This window comes from Myotis brandtii, unplaced genomic scaffold (assembly GCF_000412655.1).
Source record: "Myotis brandtii unplaced genomic scaffold, ASM41265v1 scaffold680, whole genome shotgun sequence".
NCBI lineage: Eukaryota > Metazoa > Chordata > Mammalia > Chiroptera > Vespertilionidae > Myotis > Myotis brandtii.
The window spans coordinates 990,473-990,729 of NW_005370658.1; positions in this window are offsets into that span (position 1 = coordinate 990,473).

The following is a 257-nucleotide window of genomic DNA, read 5'->3' on the forward strand; positions in this document are numbered from 1 at the left end:
CCAAACAGGGCCCTCCGTCTTTCTCTCCATAGAAAATCTCCAGCCTCGTCTGTGGGCACAGGAGTGCCCCCCTTTCCTCGTCTGTAGGAACATTTCCGTTTTACAGCGAGAAGACGGGGGCTCCACAGTTTAAGGAAAGGGCATCCATTTCAGGAAGACACAAAGGTCTGATTTCGGACCCTGCTGGGGCCACTGGCCAGGCTGTGCAGTGCTGCGCCGCTGGGACTCGCCACTAGGGGGCGCCCTGGCTCCTGCTG